This window comes from Carcharhinus amblyrhynchos, chromosome 9 (assembly GCF_965287045.1).
Source record: "Carcharhinus amblyrhynchos chromosome 9, sCarAmb.v2.hapA, whole genome shotgun sequence".
In the NCBI taxonomy this organism is placed as follows: domain Eukaryota; kingdom Metazoa; phylum Chordata; class Chondrichthyes; order Carcharhiniformes; family Carcharhinidae; genus Carcharhinus; species Carcharhinus amblyrhynchos.
The window spans coordinates 42,178,740-42,201,108 of NC_137332.1; the positions used below are offsets into that span (position 1 = coordinate 42,178,740).

General features: G+C 39.1%; 1 protein-coding gene across 5 annotated transcripts in view; it reads right to left on the bottom strand.

Moving 5' to 3' along the window:
• Nucleotides 1–22,369, bottom strand: part of patj (PATJ crumbs cell polarity complex component) — a 359,514-nt gene that overhangs the window by 275,668 nt on the left and 61,477 nt on the right. The gene's annotated exons all lie outside the window — the stretch shown is intronic.

Here is a 22,369-nt window from a genome sequence, read left to right on the forward strand (position 1 = left end):
AATAAGTGGATATCCCTGGGCTTTCAGAGGATAATAGGATTACATATGACACATGCCTTGGTGCTCATATATCACACCAAACACCCTTGTCAAGATAAAAAGACAACATCACAAAATCAGGATTATAATCACAAAGGAAGTAGTTCAGGCTTAATGATGAACTATAGAATACAGGCATCCACAAAGCTTGAAAAGGCCAAAGCCTTGACTGCATTGCTGAGCAACATTAAGTATCCATCCATAGTTTCACCAAGGTCTCTAACACCTCCATTTTGTTATCGCTCAGAAGCCCCAGCAGAACAAGCAGCCTTGGCCCCAGATGAGGTCCCATCGTGTCCGGCTGCCTCAGCCCTTCTCGATAAACACTGAAGTCAAGACAATGTATGACCAGCAATTGGTATCTATAAGCCACCCCAGATCTTGAAGATCAAATGCTGTATGTCTCTTCTGAAAAGCCCAGCTTTCAAATCATGATTACGAAACGATGGCAGCTAGTTCTCAAATTCAACAGGGAATTTATCCTCAATTCCCTTCGGGAGATCAGGTGATAGTTTCTTCAGTGGAGGCACACCTTCAGCCCTTGAAAATCCTGCCATATGGTATCTCAGACAGACATTCTGGTTAAATCAGGGAGGTAGGGCTGGAGGAGTATCCGTCTTTCTGACTTACAGGATTCTTTTCTCCACTTCAACCATTTTATTTCAAATAGTTTGCAGTTTATCAATGTGAGCAAAACTTATTTGTGCTAAGGAGCCAAGACTATTATCCACAACCTTACTCACAATGCAGCCATCATCTTGATGTCTATAACATTGCCAGAGCACAAGTCCATTCACTAGCTAAACCACCACTGCAAACAAAGCCCCACCCTGGCAGTCTCTGACCATCTTGATCAAACATGGATTTTCTTGGCTTTTCTCAGCTCCCCATCACCCAAACTTAACCAAGATCATTCAGAAACATAGTATGGAGTCTACACACCAGGATTAGATCATTATGGGTTGTATATCAGGATAATTAAAAGGATTAAAAAATGAATAGCATTAGATCTCGTGAAAATGCAGCTATTCCCACGCTTACATTAGAACATAGAACACTACAGCACAAACAGGCCCTTCAGCCCACAAGTTGCGCCGATCACATCTATACCTACCAAACCATAGAACTATCTGTAACTTCCAATGCCATTAGATCCCATACACTCATCCAGAAGTCTTTTAAAAGACCCCAGCGAGTTCGCCTCTACCACCACAGATGGCAGCCGATTCCACTCACTCACCATCCTCTGAGTGAAAAACTTTCCCCTATCTCCTCTGTACTTGCTTCGCAGCACCTTAAACCTGTGTCCTCTCGTAGCGATCATTCCAGCCCTGGGAAATAGCCTCCGAGAATCCACCCGACCTATTCCTCTCAACATTTTATAAACCTCTCAACCTTCGTCTCTCCAGGGAGAAGAGACCTAGCTCCCTCAACCTATCTTCATAAGGCATGCCTCCCAATCCAGGCAACATCCTTGTAAATCTCCTCTGCACCCTCTCAATAGCTTCCACATCCTTCCTGTAGTGAGGCGACCAGAACTGCGCACAGTACTCCAAGTAACATGACATAAATCTGGCCTGTGACTTAAAATGGGATCTTTAAATTCATCCGCTTTAGCGTCGTAAAAAAAGATGGCCTGTCCTCTTTCACTCCACTTCTTTTGGACGTTGATGCTGGAACCAGGGATGTGCTGTGCTGCCTGAATCTCACCCAGATTGAATCAGTAAGGTCAGGTGAGACAAGCACTTAAGAGCTTTAGAGCAGATAAATGGGCATGGAGTGGCAATATAATGCTAATTTTCACTCCAAGAAGGTTATGGCCCATTAACACAACTCTTTTTTTCCATTCATGGCTGAACCGGGTTCATAACTTGCATTCAACACCATGGGCTTCAACTTTAGCAAGAATCTCTGACAAGGTGCTTGAGCAAATGTTGCCTGGAAATCCATCAAATAACATTCAAAGACATTCCCCTGTCCATTGCTTTAGTTACCTCTTCAAAAAATTCAATCATATTCATCAAGCATGACTAGTCGTTTACAAATCAATGCTGGTACTCTCAGATCAGGTGGGAACTCATAAGGCGTTCAGTCACCCTGCCCTTAATTATAGAGTCTAGCAATTTCTCGATAACTGCTAACAAATCTAGAATTCCCTGATTTCCCTCCATCGCCTTTCTTATATAATGGGAGTGCCATGTGCAATTCCCCAATCTAAAGGAATGATTCCTATGTCAGGAGAACTTTGGAAAGTTAAAGTATAGTCAGGACATCTGCAATGTTCACATCCATCTCTCTTCAAACCCTGAGATAGAAACCAATGGATGCGGCACCACTTTGTCGTGCCATTAATTTCTCCATTACTGTTACCTTGTTTATGTTAATTTTGTTGAGTCCATGATTCAATGATCGTTCTCATGGGATGCCTGACATCTCTTTTTCAACTGCAAGTACTGACACAAAGTAATACTTTAGCATGTCCACCATTTCTTTATTTTCATTGAAACTGATAATTGTGATTTTGTCAAAGTTCCCTCATCATCCTATGTTCCCAATTTAATTGGAAAAATTTTGTGTGTTGATTTTAATGTCCCTTGTAAAGTTCCTTTTGTACTGTGTTTTTATAGTTTATACAATCTCTTTGGTCCTTTTGTATTTTTCCCAGCTTCCAGGATCTGTGACGTTTTCTCAATTTTTATTTATTTTTTCTTTTACTTTGATGTTGTCTCTTACCTAAGTATCCATGGGGGTGACATTTTTTGGCAAGAACTCTTGCCCATTAGGGATATAAACTGCTTCTGCGACACATTTTTTGCATACCTTCCATTAATAATCTGTTGTTTAACTCATTAATATAGTTGTCTTTTGATGTGATCCAACTGAAGTCATCTTTACCTAAATCTAGAGTTTCAATAGCTGTTTCATGTTTCTCCCTTTCAAATACTACCCTGAATTTGATGACACAATTGTTATTTGATAAATGTTGTAACTTAAAATATAAATGAGTGCTAACTAAAAAAGCAGAGTCACATTCATAAAACAAAAAGATTCAACTGCCAAAATCGCTGCACTGCACATTATCCCAAACTTAAAAAGTGGTCAAAAGATCTGCACTCAAACTGATGCTGCTGCTGTACAGAAACATATCAGTTGAAGGGGCACAATGGTGTCCGAGGATAACTGTCCAGGCAAACTTTTCTTCCTGCAGGCACTTGCACACATGCATCCACTGCTCTAACCTAAACTCTAAATCATGACAGAACAGCGGCGATTGGTCATTGACGAATTGACAGCTTGCAAGCATCCTGTTACCACGTGGCACAATGTGTTTCTGGTCCAAAAGCTTGCAGATATCACAACTCTCTGGGCTGCAACATTCTCAAAATCTGATATGGTTCAATACAAAGCTCTTTTTTGGCTTTATAGTTATTGTTGCATCATTAGACTGGGTAATACCATGAGGTATAATTCTCTATATCAATCGCATCTACATTATTCGTATATATCAATGACTATTCTCAATATAAATCAAAAACTACAATAATGAAGCATGTCACACACAAAAAAAAATCAGTTGCCTAACAGAGTTTCATAAAATATCACAGGCAATCAAACTCACAATAAAATATATTTTTGCCAATTGACTTGTTGGAACTGCTTGAAAGAATGGGTTTAAAAGTTGCATGTGAGCAAAATTTCCTATTCTTTCAGTAGGCAAATATAATTTTCAGATATGCCTTATGTAAATTCCATCTATAATGGATGCTGCAATTATATTTCCCTTCATCTGATTTACAGAACACAAAATATAGCTTTAACATTTCAACACATTGGCCCAGATTTCACTTGGAAAATAATGAAGAGTTTTATGTGCATGCTGTTATAAGTTATAAATAACCCAGCAATTTATGGTGTGAAAGGGACACACCTCGTTGCAAATCACCACAAATTGCTGGACTATTTGAGCAGCTAACTTAACATGAGCATCTTGAAAATGACAGCTCAGCACCAAACTTTTTGCATGTTTCAAGAATTTACTGCATTTATGCTTTTAAAATAAATTAAAATCACCACAGAGTTAGGGTTAAGACTGAACAACAACAATCCATTTGATGATAAGATTTATGATCCTGGCACGCCACTCAGTCCCTCCAGTCCAGAAGAGAAACAATTGAAACTTTAGAGTCTTACTTCTGCATTTAGCAAACTGCTTTTAGAAATGTCTAAAATGTGCATGTTAATTTTTTTTAAATTTATATCTTTTTATCTCTCTTAATACAATCTTCTTTCCCTGTGCTTTATTTGTCTCTAACACACTCTATTTACCTTTCAATCTCAATTCTTTTCCTCTATCATCAAATCACATTGGTTAATCAGGTAAGCCATTGGTTCCATCAATCACCAAAATCTTAGATGTCCCATCATCAACTGCACTACCAGTAAATTGCCATGCAAAACATTTTCAAAGTGAAAAGTGGAGAAAGGATTCTTATAAATGGTCCGTGCTTCAGGAAATTATGAGTCGCGCAGTCACTAGTAGACCTCCCATTATGGACTCAAAGACCCTGCCATAGAGCAATTGAAAAAGTTAACATTCTACTGAAAAGTTAATATTCTGCTGAAATCCTATTTTTCATATCAAATACTTGACAAAGTTTTAAAAATGCCACAAATTATTCATGTCACCCACATTAAAAATTATAGTGGGAGTTTTATTTCTGAAATAATTTGCTCATTAAAATTTTAAAAAAACCAAAAGGGAAAAAATGAAAAGCATTTCAATGATGCTTACAAATCCTCTTTAAGTGTGTGTTTTTTGTAAGGTAATGCTCATACTATCCAGATGGTAAATACAAAAAGAAAATACACTCAGTTTTACAGCTGGTGTCAATCACATTCTCTGGACCCCGGGGAAATGGTCTGCATACAGAAAGACAGCATTTCATCTGGAACATGCGCTTAAATGCATAGTTAATTTGTACTGAAAACTTTACTCTGTGCTAAATAAAGTACAATTTATAGGAAATGTCTTTATTCCAAGGTTATTATAACCTTGTTGACCAGTTTAAATTACAAGCAACTTAAATTTTCCACTGTATTACGAATGATCTAAATTGAATTATTAAGGTCAGAATATTGTGTTTCTTCAGTTAACTCTTTAAAGTTTGAGTAACGAGTATGCTTGCAGCACTTTCAACAAAAAAAGGAAAACTTGCTGCACAGATTTAATTACACAATGAACTAAGTTTGACACTTCTGGCAGCAATAGTTATGTCTTCTAATTCCAAAATTATGATAGTTCTCTCATTAATTGTTCTTAAATTATTTTCCCGTCATTTAATTTATCATTTTCAATGCTATTCTTTTTCAGCTTTTTCCTTACAAATCATCACAAAAGTAATATATTTTATCATCATACTTTCTCAATTCCTAATTTCCAGCTTCAGAGTTCATAATAGTGGAATTCAGAGTTCTTTATACTTTTAAGTTTCTTTGTTATGCAATGTTTTTGAATATGTTTAAAATCTTTTATATTTCTTTGTATTGGTAATACCTATTTGGCAGAACTGTCATCAAAATCTTTGGTCAGAAGCTGTTTTCTATCCAGCCAGGGTACATCCAAAAATTAAACAAGTACCAGAAGTTAAAACCTTGTGTTTAAAAACAGCTTCTAGCTTGGCAAACAAATAAAAATTGAAACAAATCAGTTAGCCAAATTCTACAGTTTACTTTAACATGTGATCCTATCACAAATGATACAATTTTAAGTAACTAAACATTCTTTTCAAAAGATGTAATTTAATAACAGACCAAATTAGTTAAGCCAACCAAGCTTACACGTTATACAGACCCCACGCAAACATGAAATGCTAAACATAAATTGTTTAGAAACCAATGTGACTTTTTAATAAATAAAACAATAGAAATATAGAAAGCTTACATCATAGAAGGAAGCCATTCAGCCTGTTGTGTTCTTGCTGGTTCTCTGCAAGAACAACATTGCTGATTACATACTCTCATCTTTCCCCATAACACAGTATTTTTTTGTCTTAGGTACTTACGCAATTCCCCTCTGAAAGCCGCAGTGCATTCCTGTCCGCACAACTTGAAATGTGAAGCTTCTCATGGCATTATTGTTTCTTTTGCCAATCACCATAAATCAGTGCCCTCTGGTTCTTGACCCTGCTGCCAACAGCAACAGTCTCTCCCCATCTGCTCTGTTGAGGACCTTCATGATCTTGAACCCCTCCATTCAATCTTTCAATCTTTTCTTCTCTAAGCTTAGCAGCACCAGCTTCTGTGATCTATTCTAATAAACAAAGTCTCTCATCTTTGGAACCATTCTCATCGACATTTGTGATACCCTCTCTAAAGCCTTCACATCCTGTCTTTATTGTTCCATCCAGAATTGGACATAATACTCAGGTTCAGGCTGAACCAGTATTTTATAAAGATTTATCTTAACCTCCATGCATTTGCATATTTATCAAGTACAGGATGCAATTGCCTTTTAAACCATATTCCTAACTTGTCTTGCTTCTGAACTTCTTATATGGAACCCGGTTCTCATTTGCATTATTAACTTGACATCTATTATACACTCCTTTACACTGTTTCATCTAACTTCTTATTCCTTTTGTCATTAAGGAGTTGGTTGATCTACCTTTCTACCTTGGGGAAACATATCTCAATTGTACCTGAACTATTTCCAATTTTAAGAGAGCCCATTGTTCCTTTTGTCTTTCAAGTATTCAAATTACCCGAGGCATATCCATTCTCATCCCACTGATATTGGCCCTTCGCCAATTAAGTATTTTTAGTCTGGATTGCTTCGTGTCCTTTTCCATAAATAAACTAAACCTTATGACACCGTGATCATAGCTCCCTAAATGGTTCACTCCTGATATTTGATCCACCTCATTTCCGAGAACAAGATCGAGCAATGCAGCTTCCCTGTTGGGCAAGAAATATACTGATCCTTAAAATATTCTTTTTTAATGATGACATTTATGGAGGGCTGAAGGTCATAAATTGAGCTCAAAAGATTTGTTAAATAAATATTCTAAATTCAAAATTGATAAAACTGAAAAAAGGAAACAGAATATGTCCATCATAAACAGGAACAAAATCCATTACAAATATTGTAGAGATAGGAACTCCAGAGACATTACTAAATTATTTCCAAAATTCTATCCCAATGATACTTGACCAATTAACTGCTTGGCAGTTTTAGCAGAAACTTTTACCAGGGTTGAACTTGTTAACTAATTCTCTATCGTAACCAAGGAATTTCTTATGAAAAATGGCTAACAACTTTTATAGCACCTTTAATGTAACAAAAAATACCAAAGCACTTCACAGAAACGTTTAACTTAAAATCTGACAGACAGCAAAAAGGCAATATTGGAACAAATGACCAATGACTTGGTCAAAGTGGCACATTTTAAAAAACCTCTTAGTTAGGTAGAAAGAGAGGTTGTGAATTAGTGAGGTTTAAAGAGGGCATTCCAGAGCTTAGAGCCTAGGTTGCTGAAGGCAGGGCCACCAGCTGTGGAGCAAGTAAAATCAAGGACACTCAAGAGGCCAGAATTAGATGATAGTTATCTCAGTGGGTTGTGGAGCTGAAGGAGGTAATAGAGGTAGCAAAGGATACGACTTGGAAGAATTTATAAGCAAGGAAGAGAAGTTTAAAATGGAGTTGATGCTTGATCTGGAGCTAAGAAGGTCAGCATTCACAGGACCAATAGCTGAATGGGATGGTGCAAGTCAGGACATGGGCAGCAGAGTTTTGGATGACCTCAAGTTAATTGAGGGTATTATGTGCAATGCCAGCCAGGACTCATCAAGTCTGGAAGCAACCAAGGCATGATTTGAGGAGTTCATGAGCAGTTGAGCTGAGGCTGAGGCAAATTTCGGTAATGTTACGCAGAGGTGAAATAGTGATGCCTGGCTATGTGGTCAGAAGATCATGCCTATAACACCAAGGCTGAAGACAGTTTGCCTTGGCTTCAGACTGTTACCCATGTGATGATAATATGCTATTTTTATATTTTATATTTCTGTAGAATGTTTTAAGATTCAGTGCTTTGTTTACAGGCAGTTGGAGTGTCTGGAAAACATGCAGCTCAGATTCTGGACAGGAGGATAATTACTAATTTTAGCCATGTAGTGTTTATTCAGGAGAATAGCCTGTGATAATAAATGGAGAATACCCCTTTGTTTTTAATTAAAAGAATGGAAGATCATGGAATGCAAGATCATGTGATGTAATTAAAGGGGGGAGCTGAGTTTGTAGCAGAGAAACAGCTTTCTGTTTCAGTTTAAAGGTCAGTTGATGTCTGGAGTTTTTTAAACACAGAAGTCTGCTCTTCTCCACAAAACAGCTCTGAAAGCTTCAAGGTCGTTAACCTAACTCATAGCAAGTATATCTATGTTTGCTAACTATATTTAAAGTAGGTTTTAGTTCAGGTTTCTGTTAAGGGCATGATGTCAATGCAATTATCCTAGTTCATGGATGTCCTTGTTCACAAGTGAATTGTCATTCTTGAGGGAGATTCATGAGGAGAAGTGAGAGCTAATCCACTGTCAGAGTCCCCAGGGCCAGCAGTGGAAGTAAGTGAGTTGGACAGGAAGTAGATTGGCAAGGTTAATCCCAGCAGGCACAATGGAAGGGAAAGTCAACAAGATAATGTGATGAAGCAATTAGAGTTGCTGCTTACATTGAGCCAGTGCCATGTGCATCAACGAACCACTTGAAGGATGCCAAGAAAGATAGAGGAAATTTGGAAGCTTATTTCGCAGGGAGTCAAGCCTGGGACAGTGGCAAGAGAACAGGAAGGTTAAGGACTAATAAACGATTAGGGCCAGGAATTAGGAGAACAGTGTAAGTGAAAGAGAAGGGAAAGGAGAACCAAATTCAATGGCTTCCATTCTCCTAATATTTAATCGGAGGCAATTTCTGCTCTGCCAGTACAGTATAATTTACCAATAGTGAAGGTGTTGAGAGGGGTGATGGTGAGGTAGGGCTGGATGCCGTCACCTTACACTTAAAAACTAACACCTTTCATCACAGAGTAGTATGTGGATGAGAAACAGCGAGGAACCAAGGATAGATTCTTTGGAAACACCAAAGGTAACTGTGCAGAATTAGGGAATTAGGGCTGGATAATAAATGCTGGTCTTGCCAACAGCCCATGAATACAGAAGCCATTGTGAGCAATTCTCTGACTACGATTAAATAACAAAGAATGGAACCGAGCAATTGTAGGCCTACACAGCTGGATGACAAGAAAGGACAGTTTGCCTTCATCACGGTCACGTAGAGTATCAAATGTGACTTCAATAAGGGCTATTTAGGCTGGGACAGAAACGCAATTGGAGGGATTCAAACATGGAGTTCCAGGGAAGATTAGCATGGATTTGGGAAGCAACAATATATTCAAGGACTTCGAAGAGAAAGGGAGGTTGAGAGTAGCAGTGGTTTGCAAAGATGATGGAGACAAGTAGTGTGTTTTTTGAGGAGAGGGATAATGACAGCAGACATAAATGAAAGAGGTACAGAACCTCAGAGAGAGAGATGGAAGCAGAAAGTGAGGAGGATGATCATTAAGAAATTTCCATCTTCTAATTGTTGGAAAGCAACGGGTCACTGTAAATGTCTTAACTGATTATATATTTGTCATCTGGGTATGCACTATACACAAATGTTGATGAATATCAAAGGAGCATAATACTTAAACATCAGGGAAGAATGGCACTTTGTAAGGATAGAGGAGTCAAGTGTGTTTTTTTCTCCACAAAGGAGATGGAGATATTTTTTAAATTGGGGATAAAAGTGAGTTCTTCACAATTTCAGTTAGTATGGAACCAGGAAGGAAAGTTAGATGGTCAGTAGGTTAAATGAAAATAAGGTCAGGAGAATAGAAGGTGACGAAGTAACAAGATAACAGAAGCTGCAAAAAAAATGAGGGCAGACATAGTCTCAGGATTAAAGCAGGTAAATCTTGGGGATGCTTAGCTGGCAGACAAGGAGAAAGGAAGAAATGAGTTGAAGCTGGCAATTACAGTCTCAGCCTTAGTGACAAATCCATGAATTCCTCATACTTGTTGGATGTAATGTTGGAGGGATGAAGAGGGATTCAGAAGATAGCTTGGTAGTGAAAGAAAGAAGCTAGGGATCTCTTTATATTTCAGCATGATTCTGGATTTGAGAGTGTTTTTAGCAGAGGAAGGTGAAGCCAGAGGAAGCTGCCAGAAGAGTAAACCACCTTTAGCAGAGAAGAAGCCATCTAGTCAGCTTCCCCTTTTTGTATTTCTAGTAATTCTGAATTCCATTTGTTGAGACGAGTTCCTTCTGGCAAAACTTTAAGACCTCTTTTTCCAATATCTGAATCAGTAACGTTTCCCAAAATTTGATTTAATTTACTATTGTATAGGGATACAGTAAAAAGCATTGTTTCTTGTGCATTATACAGATAAAACATACCATTTATAGAGTACATAAGGGAGAAAGAAAGGAGAAGGTGCAGAATATAGTGTACAGACATAGCTAGGGTGCAGAAAAAGATCAGCTTAATATATGGTCAGTCCATTCAAAGGTCTGATGGCAGCAGGGAAAAAGCTGTTCTTGAGTCAGTTAACCTAGGCAGTTTAAAAACCTGTTCCTCCATTTCTTATCTTTTTTGTTGTCCAACATGGCAAAGTGCCTCTGAAAAGCTCTGTTGAACTGGTATGTTATAAATCTTATTTTTAACAACATCTTACACAGCCAGAATTAACCTGGAGTATTATACAGCTTACTACCACTGCTATTTGCTTGGAGATGCATTTTGTTCAATTTTATATAAGATTAATAGTCTTTTTTTATCGTCAGGAGGTTAAGTTTTATTATGCACTGTACAGTTAATAGTACAAATCTTGCAATAACTGCATACGTTTTAAATTAAAGATGGATTGAGAAGGAACAACCCAATCATCATGTGGTTGCACCACCAGCTTACCAACCAGATGGTCACAAATTCAAGACTTGGCGCTGCCTGTCATTTCAGTCTAGCAGCTACAGCTGGGATGAGTTTGATCAGCCATAACTAGGCTGTAGAATGGACGAACTACTATTTCACTTTGAAAAACCCATCTACCAGCTCAATACCTGTTGGCTGACCACAGAACAGGCTTCCCCTTGTGCTATTAACAACGTTAGTGTGAAGGTCATGCTGAGACAACAGGAACTAAAATATTGGAAGAAAATAGTGTTGAGAATCTTGTCAATAATTTAGACTTCATTGTTGAACTGATTAAATTATTCTGAAGTGTCAGGTTTTAGGGATAGGTTGTTCAACTGATTTCAGCCTGGTCACATGGTTACCCAAGACACATTTCCATCAAGTGCATCAAGGCATATCTCCACTAAAGGGGTGAGGTAGGGCAAACAGATCTAAAGCTCTCTGGATACTGGAGGAGACAGAGATTAAAAAGAATAAAAAGTATACTTATGATAGATAGCATGTGGATTATGCAACTGAGAATCGACTGCATATAGAACTCATCAGTTCACAAGCCAACCTAAGCGATGGAAGCATGGGGACTGATGTCCTCGCGTGAGGGGGAACAGCTATCGCCAAATTCACCCTTGCATAAGTTCACAAAAATAGCTGCCTTAACGAATCTAGCAGGGGAAGTAGTATTCCTTTACTGGTAGTGAAAGCATTGCAGCACAGCTCCATGACAGCTGTAAAGTTTATTGGCATAGGCACAGAAATTGCCACAGACCATACACTGCAGTCAACCACATCTCCAGTCGTCTTGACTTGTCAAATCACTGGAAACAGACGTGCAAGATCAGGAGAGTGGGACTGGCCAAGCACAATCCATCTCCACTATAATCAACTCACATGCAGGCACTTCTGAGAAGCAAGCTGTATCAATTCCTTCACACAAATCCCATCATGTTCCAAAATGCACTTGATTATTATTCATCCTAATATGACAGTATATTGCAGGCAAGACAAAAGAAGAAATGGGGACTCTATTTAGATTCTTGGAATGAACAAGCTCTACCTGATAAAGACAAGAGCTACCTACCCCAGCACAGAACTGCTCTGGTTGGCAGGGAGTTATCATGATACAACATTGACAGTGCTGCTTTAAGTAAAACACTGAGAAGAGGGCCAGCTAACAGAGCTATCAGCAGGCTATATATTCTTCCGAATAGGCAACCAGAAAATGAGAACATAAGAACATAAGAAATAGGAGCAGGAGTAGGCCATCTAGCCCTTTGAGCCTGCCCCACCATTCAATAAGATCATGGCTGATCTGAAGTGGATTAGTTCCACTTTCCCGCTTTCTCCCCATAACCCTTAATTCCCTTGTCTATCAAAAACCTATCTACCCGTGACTTAAATATATTTAGCGAGGCAGCCTCCACCACTTCAGCGGGCAGAGAATTCCAGAGATTCACCACCCTTTGAGTGAAGAAGTTCCTCCTCAACTCTGGTCTAAACTGCACCCCCCTCATCTTGAGGCTGTGCCCTCTAGTCCTGCTATCCTTTCTAAGCGGGGAGAATCTCTCTACCTCTACCCTATCCATCCCTTTCATTATCTTATACGTCTCTATAAGATCCCCCCTCATCCTGCTAAACTCCAACGAGTACAGACCCAGTCTATTTAGTCTCTCTTCATAGTCCAACCCCCTCATCTCTGGTGTCAGCCTAGTGAACCTCCTCTGCACTCCCTCCAAGGCCAATATATCCTTGCACAAGTGTGGTGACCAAAACTGCACACAGTACTCCAGCTGCGGCCTCACCAGTACTCTGTACAGTTGCAGCAAGACCTCCCTACTTTTATATTCTATCCCCCTCGCTATAAAGGCCAGCATTCCATTCACCTTCTTGATTACCTGCAGACTGGGTTTTTGCGACTCGTGCACAAGGACCTCCAGGTCCCTCTGCACCGTAGCATGCTGCAGCTTTTCACCCTTTAAATAGTAATCCCTCCTACTATTATTTCTGCCAAAGTGGATAACCTCACACTTGCTAACATTATACTCCTCTGCCAGGTCCTCGCCCACTCGCTTAGCCTATCCAGATCCCAGAATTTACAGCCAGTGTCATCTTTGCTATCTAACATTACAACTAGTCTGGACACTTTCCCTGTGGGAATAAACAATCGTCCCATGACTCTATGGCTATCTCTTGTGAACAACAAACATACAAGAAATATCATTGCAGAAGCTAATAATGACTGGTTCTGAGGATATGAAGGGCAAATTCTACGGAGACCGAGGCAAATGCTCCACAAGAAGACAAGCTCATTGTGATGGGGGACTTCCATGCAAGAGTAAGACTACTTGGCTCATCGAGTCCGCTCCGCCATTCAACCATGGCTGATATTTTTCTTATCCCCATTCTCCTGCCTTTTCCCCATAATCCCTGAACCCCTTATTAATCAAGAACCTATGTGTCTCTGTCTTAAAGACACTCAATGACTTGGTCTCCACAGCCTTCTGCGGCAAAGAGTTCCAAAGGTTCACCACTCTTTGGCTGAAGAAATTCCTCCTCATCTCTGTTTTAAAGGATCATCTTTTCAGCCTGAGGTTATGCCCTCTGGTTCTAGTAAGAGCTGACTATGAGGCTTGGGATACTACCCTGGGGATTGAAGGTGCGGGAAAATACAGCAGCAGTGGCAGGCTTCTCCCACGCCTTTGCGCCCACTGGATTATGTTAGTTGCCAACACCAACTTTAAACAGAAGACAAAGTACAAAAAAATTGGATGCACCCAAGATTTAAACACTAACATCAAACATCACTTGGCAGAGCAACATAAAAGATGTTATGATCACGAGTGTTACGAGAGGAGCAAGATCACTGCAGGTGACAAGATCCAACATCCCAAGATGAAATCTACTAACTCAACAGAAAGAAGACCAACATGTACGAGATCCCCAGCAACTTGAAGAGACTAACACCCACAGCATGTTGCAAATAATTCAGGCTTCAACTTAAAGAACTGCTCTCCTTCAAAGAAAAGTCAAGTAATGATGATGAAGTGGTGTGCTCAACTATCAGTAGCTCTGGAAGCTGCCAATGATGTCCTGAGTATACATAAAATAAATCACTGAAATTGGTTTGATAAAAACAGTGATCCAGTTGAAGAACTCCTGTGGTAGAAAATTGCAGCACTTGCAGCATGGCTTGGAAACAAAGATACAGCTGGTGCTACAAAGTTACTCCAGAAGAGCAAAAGGAACCTGCAACAGAAGCTGCATTCTATACAAGGTGTATGATGGCCAACCAAGTCAGATAGTTTCAGGTTTACTGATCAGCACATCATGAAGAATTGCTATAACACCCTGAAGATTTGTATAGTGAATCCTCACATGGCTACTCTCAGCACTGATGGATGGGTGGACTGTTATCAAAAAGCAGTGGGCTGAGCATTTTAGAAGTGTGCCTCAAGAGAGGCAGCGATATAGTGGTATTACCACCGAATTGGTATTCCAGAGACCCAGAATAATGCCAGGTTCGAATCCCAATGTGGCAAATGGTGAAATTTGAATTCAATAAAAATTAAAAGTCTGATGGTGATTGTCAATTGTCGTAAAAATCCATCTGGTTCATTAATATCCTTTAGGGAAGAAAATCTGCTACCTTTACTTGGTCTGATGTGTATTTGACTATTGACCCACAGCAATATGGGGATCTCTCAAATGCCCTGGTAAACCACAGTAGAATCAAATTGCTTATGAAGTCTATAAGGAATGAAATCTATAAGGAATGAACCACTTGTCATTAACAGCCACATCAACTGTACAAAGTCCTCCTTACTAACATCTGGAGACTTGTGCCGAAATTGGGAGAGTTGTCCCACAGACTGGTCAAGCTTGACAGAGTCATCCTCACATACATAGAATCAAAGAATCCCTACAGTACAGAAGGAGGCCATTAGGCCCATTGAATCTGTACCGACCACATCTCACCCAGATCCTATTCCCGTAACCTCACATATCCACTCTGCTAATCCTCCTGACATTAGGGTCAATTTACTAGGGCCAATCAACCTCACCTGCACATCTTTGGACTGTGGGAGGAAACCGAAGCACCTGGAGGAAACCCACACAGACGCGGGGAGAAAGTGTAAACTCCACACGGACAGTGACCGAGGCCAGAATAGAATCTGGGTCCCTGGTGCTGAGAGGCAGCAGTACTAAACACTGTGCCATTGTGTTGCCCTTACATAATGTCACTTATCACCATTTCCCAGGTCTCTCCTGTCAGTGGGGCAGCAGAGGTTGCTCAAAGTGGTAAGGGTTAATGTGCGGGACTGGATAAACAACCACATACATAATGACAGTGACAGCAACACATGTTGAAGAATCAAGATGGAGAATGCTTGAGGCTTGTACTGAGTAACACCAGTAATCTATGATCTGTATATAGTTATAGCTGTTATTCAAACACATTCTTCCTTAGCCAGTCACAGTTACCATACAACATGATGGTAGCAATAAAGGACCCTGAAATCTCCAAAAATGAACTTTAACAAAGTAACTGTGAAGAACCCCAAAATCACTGAAAATCAATTTCTTAAAAAGAAATTTGCAAGTCTGATCTAAAAAAAAGTGCCAAAACTGAAAACCTTGGCAAGATATTTGAAAGCCTCCAAAAGAGCTCCACAGAAGACATGGAGGCATAGAGACACATAAAAATTAACTGTTTAGTTTAATAACGCCTACGCATAGCAAACAGCGGTCCACGAAAATGTCCCGATCCAGCAGTTGTGTCAAGAACCTAGCGACAATCATGGAATAGTGAGCAAACCTTGAAAATGGCTCAAAATCTTCAAATTAACTATGCAGTAAGCAGATAGCACTGAGCAAATTCCATTTTTAGTTCATGCAGGTTCAAGGTCGATGCCATCACACATGATGACTGTGAGTCAGCAATTGAAAAAAAAAATTGGCTGCTCAGTCATGATTCCCCAGCAGGAGGAATTTAATAATTACTTCCAATGATTAGTTTAAAATCCCTACAAAGTTTAGGAACAATTTCCAAAAAGCTTTAGTGACCGCAACAGGTCTCAGTGAAAGGCCGAACAGTGCAGGAAAACTTAATTACTGCAATGGAAGTTTAAAAATTCCAAGCAGACCTAAAAGCTTAAAACAGCTATGAATTCCAAATCCATTTTGCCAGACTGATTTGGGCTGATGGAAGGGGCAGATCAAGCACAATGGAGGAGAGCGTGTTCCACTATTTGGTGTCGAATGATGCTGGACTGTTGGAAAACATCCATTCAATATTTAGGTCACATTGTGAATAGCATAGTTGTGCTGGTGGACCTACAAAAAACTAGTGCAATCAGTGAATTTCCAACTACATCATCTATTCCAGATCTTCAATGATTCCCTGGTGAGGCAAATTCATTGGCAAAAGTCCAGCCAAGCTCAGTGCTAATCATAGAGCCATGAGACACTTATAGCAGAAGGCTCAAGCATGGAGTTGGAATGTACATCAAGAACATGCATTCCAACAGATTAAAGACATGCTGCTCTCACCAGATATCCTAGCTCACTATGACCCATTCCTGCCAACCACACTCAAAGCTAATGCCTCATCTACAGGACTAGGGAAGTCCTGTTTCATAAGCAACCAAATGAGTGCCATAGACAAATCAGCTACACATCTCTGGCATTATTTGACACAGAAATGAGGTATATGGTCATAGAGAAAGAGGCTCTCACAGTCACAAGGGCTTGTGAGAAATTCTCCAATGACATCATTGGGCCAAAAATAGTCATCAAGAATGACCATAATCTATTCTTCTAATTACTGAATGACAAGCAGCTTGCCAGAATGCCCCAAAGAATCTAAAGATTCTGTTTGCAGCTAATGCGCTTCACTTACAAGTCAGTGTATTACCAGGACAAAGTACAAATCTCTGCGGGCACATCTTGCAACACAGATTGCTAATTTTGTCAACGAGACATTGTTCTATCCCCAGTTCATGGCAGCACAATTGCCAGCGGACTTAAAAAAGCTACAACAAACATGCCAAGAGCAGATGCAGGATGAGGACTACATCTGTATTAATCAATACTGCATGCAAGGTTGGCCACAGTAATGTCCTGGATGAATGGTAATGAAAATATGCTTGGAACAAAAGAAAACTTTACCATCATTAATGACCTGTTGGTGGATAATGATCAAGTAGTACTTCACTTCAGCTAGAGATTCGGGGAAGAATCTACCAGGGCCACATGGACATCACAAAATGCAGAGCAAGAGCTCAGTTATGATGGCTGCGAATATCGAGGTCGACAGAAGAAATGACTTCACATCGAGCCTTTACCCCCACTCAATTCCTTATGTATAATCCTTCCTTTCATTGTCAGTGCTTCTCCAGGTGGATCAAGGTGAAACATTTATAAACCACAACCACGGAGTCAGTGATTAAGTCACTGAAAGAAATCTTGCAGTACATAGCATTGTAGATCAGGTGTTGTTCAACAATGATCTGCAATTCACTACTTCACCCATTTTGCCAAGAACTACGGATTACTACATCTCACCAATTCCGCAAGATATCTCCAAATCTAGAGTATAGCAGAAAGGAGCATACTGTAACTTTGACTGAACGCCAATCAAGTCCAACCTAAGTCTAGAGGAGACTACCGATTTTCCAAATCTAAAAAGAACACAATCAGAGAAAGTCATGAAACCCCCAGATGGATTAAACCAATGAAGTCAAAGACTTGGGGGAAGACAGGATATGTAAAATATATCTGGACAAAAACTATTCGGGGCAGGTGGGGGATTGCGGAGTTAGTGTGAAAGGCTTAATGCATGGGACTGGAAAAACAATATCACCCTCAAGATGATGCAAGAGATAAACACATGACTAAGAGATGAGAAGCATTCATGTGACTTAGAGTAAGTAACACCTATAGTCTCAAATATCTGTTACGTACCTTCAATAAACCAGTTATTATTCTGACATACCAACGTCTCTGCAATCCTTCTTTCGTGAGTCACAACCAATTAACAGCACTGGTGATACTTACCCTCCTATGAGACAAGGCCTAAGCCAAAAATATTAAACAGCCGGACAGGTTCAACATGAGAAATGCTCAGGACGCACAGGTATCAAATAGGAGGACTAAGTGCCCAACATTAGCATTCACCATCAGAGCCCAGCTCAGATGGAATGGAAATTCCACTGCTGACAAATGAAATCCTTAAGACAATCATGTATTCACAACTTAAACCTGAACATCATCTGTGAGGTAGCCAAGATTAAGATTCAAAGACTCCTTGAAGACAAACCTCATAAAATGTGGCATGTCCACCACACGTTGGGAGAAAAATATGCCAGAAAAAGCTACATGGGGAGAAATCTCAAGGAATGGTGCTTTTTCCCTTGAACAGCAAAGAATAAGGACAGCAAAGGACAAAAGGCAAGTTAGAAAGACTGGGCATTCCCAACAAAATTAAACAATTCATCCACACTGCACTGTTGAAACTATGCGGGTCTATGAGCAGGCCCCACAGCCACATTAGAATACACAACACATGACTCCATGCACACGAAAATGTCTATCTTCAATAACCAATTCAAACCAACACTGAATTAAACTTATAACTACGCAGCTAATAAGTGATGCAATCCAACATCTACCACATCATAAAAGCAAATTACTGCAGATGCTGGAATCCGAAACCAAGAGAAAATGCTGGAAGATCTCAGCAGGTCGGGCAGCATCTATAAGGGATGTGTACCACATTATGATCCCTCCGGTACTATGAGCTCACTACCTTCTTTGGATGGCAGTCCTTATAAAGTCAAGCACTTCAGATATGAAAATACACTGTTTTCTTTCAAAAGGAAACTGGCAACATATGCAAAGGATTAAATTCATTCTCGAGTAAAGGAATAAAGATATGGTGGCTCAACATTTAACAAACTATTGCATGATATTCTAAGTTTTCCCACAGCTCAGCAGCTTAGAATTAAATCAAGTTAATATCCTTCAATCCTAACCAGTTTTACATAATAAATCACTCAATATTTAAAACAAACTTTGCCATGGTCTTGCTTAAGTTTAGACAGCAAAAGCATTTGTGATTATGTGCAATGATGTAGAGAAATATGCCCAAATGACTTCAGAGAAAAGACAAAACTATATTGCTCCTCTGTTTTTGCTATCTTTAGGTTGTCTTTAATCCTCCTCATGCTACATCATTACCCAATGCCAATTCCATGCTGAACTAACTTACAAGTCAATTCGCCTTGTGATTTAACTTTCTATTCAAAACTACAGCTTGGTCTACACCTTAGTTAGGTAACTGGACTGAGAACAGAATCATCACACAATAATCACAAAAATACCCTTTAAACTGAAAGCGATTAAATCATTAGAGATACAGTTTAAAAAACATTACAAACATAACCAGTGATCTTTCTCCTGGTCAACTCAGTCCAGACAATATGCAGATTTGACTGATGGTATCTGTACACTCGAACAAAGCTACTTTAGACTCTTGCTGAAAGTGAAAAACCGAAACAATTTTTCAAGATTGAGACTTATTGAAACCACAATAAGGGTATTACATGCACCTCCTTTCCAACAATAGAGTACGAGCTTGAAATTCATTACAAGTCATGCAATTCTGCTGCCTCTTTTTAGTATCATTATGGCATATTTTTCATGTTTGCAATCCCAAACACAAATGGCTCACAGTCAATAGATGTGAACTCACCAACAAGCTGCTCAAGCAGCTGAATTTGCTAAATGTGTCACGAGTGTGTCCATCCTGTCAATGCTACCACAACCTTCCTCACTTGAATACTGGCAGACCCAAGCACTGCCTTTCAATGGACCAGGACTCAATCCACAGACTTTGTGGACTGCAGGTGCATGGCAAACCTACCCAGATCATGGGAACTCCTCTTCTTTACTCTTCCCATACAAGAACACTCATTCTCCAGTGCTACAACAAACTCCATCTGTGGTTCCTGAATTCTGATTAGCTCCCTTTTCCAACTATTCAGGCTCTCTCACAATTCATTCCTGACCCAGGGCTATTCCAAAAATTCCCATATCTTAAAATCAAGTGCCTTCCCAAGTTCACCCACTCCTATGGTCTTGCATCACAGATTCCAACACCAATTTGATGCTTGTACACTTCACAACTACCCACTTGTTGGGACTCCTAGAGACAATGCTTTGCACATCCAGCTGCATTAGGACTAAATGACTTTCTTTTTCATCAAGCTCAGTTACATTGTGGGTAATTGCTGATTAGTTTTAATACAAACTACAGGAAGCCCAATGGCTCCCAACATTAAAAATCTCATGCACATTGTTGGGAGTGAAAAAAACACTCAGAAGAATACCCCAGAATGGGTCAAAAATCTGCTTGAGGACCCGGGAGCCAAAAAATTAGAATAGCAAATAAACAGGAGGCTGTTTTAAAAAGAAGCATAACAGCACAAAGAAATAATCCTTTATATATGAATATTTACTTTAATTATCTCAGATTGAGTTAAGTATTCATGGCAATTATATTTCTTCATCATAGAGAAAAATTCACTTATTTTCACCTATCCCACCACTGTCCTTCAGATTCAGAAGGTAGGGATCCTAAAATTCAAGATTCAACACAAAGGAGGGGCAGACTGTGATTGACCTGGACAGTAATAAGACCATAAGACATAAAAGTGGAAGTAAGTCATTCAGCCTATCAAATTTGCTCAGCCACTATTCAATGAGATCATGACTGATCTGATATGATAATCCTCAACTTCACTTTCCTGCAGTATCCCATTGCCCTCGATTCCTTTGCTGATTTAAAATCTGTCTTGCTCAGCCCTGAACACACTTAACGACCCAGCCTCTACAGCCAAGAATTCCATAGATTCACTATCCTCAGAGAAAAGAAATTCTTCCTCATCTCTACCTTAAATGGGTGACCATGTCATTCAGGCAAAACCAAATATTCTGCAGAAAAAAACTCAACTCAATAATTGAATAAAAAATCAAGTGCATCATATTAAGCCTCAGGTTCCCAGCCAATAAGTCGATCTCTCTGACCAAATATTTTACAAAGATTTTGAAAAGTATGCATGCCACTCTGAGTCAAAATACAGAACAAGAAAGGCACATTCATCTACAATTATAAATTACCTTCCATGACCTCAAAAGTAGTCTCAAAGCAGCAATGAAGTATTTTTATATGTATTCACTATTGTAATGTTGTATTGTGCAATAGAAAATTTATACGTAGAAAAGTCTCATAAAAACATTGACACAGAAGACCAAATAATGTATCTTAGATTAAGCAGTTTTTTCAGAATCATTTAATATTTCTTAGGATTTTCTGACCTTTTTGCTTTTAAGCAAGCAGGTGGCTTAAATTAGCATCACAAAACGTTTAGAGAATTGATTACTTGCCATGTTTTATTTGCCAGTATAGACAGAACTGGTATAATTCTAAATTGTAAAATGTACTAAAAATGCAGCATTGGCTTTACTATAATGCAACTTGGAGCCATATTTTCACTGCCAGCTTGAATTCAATCCAGAGAAGACAAGGTTTTATACATGGGATCCAAACTTGCACAAGGAGCATTGTACACTGTCTTCCAGAAATAACTAACTGAATAGTCGTCATATTGATCGTTAAAATTTAAACTGCAGTACAGATGGCTATCAAATATTAATTGTTAAAAATGTTGTCTTTTTTGGTTTTGCATTTTAGTTACACCATTAGATTTAGCTGTGATATTCTCCCATGGGCAAAAAGCCTGGCATAAATTGAAGAGTATCCTCAATTAAAGAGGAAGCTGCAATGAGGGAACAGTCTGAAAAACTTCCAAAAATACCAGATATCATAACATTCCCACCACCATCCTTTGGAAATATACATGATCCTTTTGGGTTTATTTGTTGCAAGTGGAAACCAAACATATTATCTAACAGAAACAGGCAAGAAATCCAACTGGATTAGACTGTGCCATACATAGTAGCATAACATAAAAAATTTAGAATCAACCGATGGCCTCAACTATACACAATTGTGAAAATCCCCACAACCAGGGATATTGTAAATAGAATATATGGAAATACCCCAAATTAATTTTTAAATATGAAAGAACTGAGAGTTTGGAAACAAAAAATTGAAACGGAATCTAAAAATAAAAGTATCTCATTGGTATTTCATTCCTAAATCAATACTTAGCATTAAACATATAACCTTTCATAGAAGAAAAGACGTCCCTTTACCAAGATTCTGTTTATGTTCAGAAAGGTCAAATAAAGATTCTTAATGGTTCAAA